The sequence below is a fragment of the Culex quinquefasciatus genome, chromosome 3 (assembly GCF_015732765.1).
Source record: "Culex quinquefasciatus strain JHB chromosome 3, VPISU_Cqui_1.0_pri_paternal, whole genome shotgun sequence".
NCBI lineage: Eukaryota > Metazoa > Arthropoda > Insecta > Diptera > Culicidae > Culex > Culex quinquefasciatus.
The window spans coordinates 85,010,926-85,012,428 of NC_051863.1; the positions used below are offsets into that span (position 1 = coordinate 85,010,926).

The following is a 1,503-nucleotide window of genomic DNA, read 5'->3' on the forward strand; positions in this document are numbered from 1 at the left end:
GTGCCGCATCGCGTTGTTTATTTATTATAAAGTGTCTAAACAGATGCGTTCGCAGAAAAAAGTGTAAGTGCAACAAGTCCGAGCTGGACTTTGTCAAAGCCGTCCTCCCGCTCTGGCCCCGCCTGTATGGGAATCTGTCCACCGACGTAGAACAGGCGGCGTTCGTCACGAAGGCAGGTAAGAATGTCACCGTAGAAGCTAGTGCCGGTCTGCATTTCGGCTCAATACGACACAATCGGCGGCCAGATTATCGAGCTAAGGTCAATCCCAACTGTTCCGATCCGGCGTCGTTAAATGCGGTCCGTCATTTTTAGCCTGATGGATGTGGACGGGATTTCGACGCATCCGTTTCATTGAAGCAGCAAATGTCAAAAAGAAATTTTATTTTGCCGGATCGTTGTGCCGGACGGCAAAAAAATGACAGATTGGAACGGTACCGGATCGAAAAATCGCGCCGGATCGGAACAGTTTGGATTGACCTCTAGTCGTTCGGCAGTAGGTACGTTCATGCCAGCAAGTTAAAAGAAGTGTTTGTGTTTTGCGGGGTGGAAACACGCTGAGCAATCCGAAGCATGTTGGAAGTGAAGCTAGAGAAGGACAAAACTTAAAATTAAATTATAACTTTCTCAATCTCTTCCCCCATTAAGATCTAACGCCCCGAAAACAAGTACCAGCGCGTACTGATCGTCCTTTCCCTAAGCAAGGTCCCCGAGGAACAGCTCCACAAATCGGTCGACAAACACGGGGCCCTGCTTTACAAAATCCCGCCATTCTGTCGGCGTGGTTCTAGGTCGTGTCGGCGTCCCTTCAGCACGAATATGAACGAGACGAATCCGACGGTGGAGACGCACGTTTGGAATTCGATCGTGCTGGTGCCGAAGCAGATTACGGACTGGAGTGGGCACCTGAACTTTGACAAGATTGTCTTTCCGATGTTGTGGAAGGTGTTAAAGAGCGGAGCGAGTGGGAGTTCTGCGTGCGATTTTCCGCACTATTATTATAATAAATACTGCTTGCAAAAAATACAGTGAAGAGTTCAAGCTCTAAATGCTCTCAATAGAATTTGGCCATTTTATTGCTCTTCTCTGATTTTCTTGCTTGAAAATAATTAAAAAAATTTTTTTAATTTGATTTCAGTTGTTTTTTTGAAAACCCGATTTAATCCCACCTCGGGTGAGATAGAGCCTTTCTTACAAAAGAAAGATAACGGCAGTTGAATTTTTTTCAAAGGAATAGCAAAATAAAGAATGGTCAATTCAATAATCAAATCAAAACTCAACATGATTTTTTCATATAACTGAAAAGCGCTGGTTTTTGCCCCATTTACCATGGCCGGCTGTAAGCTGTGCTTGCACACAAGCATTTTCGATTTTTAAAATCAGAACAAATTATTTTGAGACAGAGAACTAGCTCACAATTTGCGATGTTCGTAATGTTTTCTGCCTAACGCAAAACTGTTCGTATTTGCTGAGTGTTTTTTTTCATTTTTCAAAATATCAAGAA

At 43.6% G+C, this 1,503-nt stretch overlaps 1 long non-coding RNA gene across 1 annotated transcript; it reads left to right on the forward strand.

Annotated features, from left to right (window-relative positions):
• On the forward strand, positions 1 to 1,059 carry LOC119769503. Its single transcript, XR_005278391.1, has 2 exons — positions 1 to 177; positions 648 to 1,059. It is a non-coding gene; the product is annotated as an uncharacterized LOC119769503 (long non-coding RNA).
• The last annotated feature ends 444 nt before the right edge of the window (positions 1,060 to 1,503 follow it).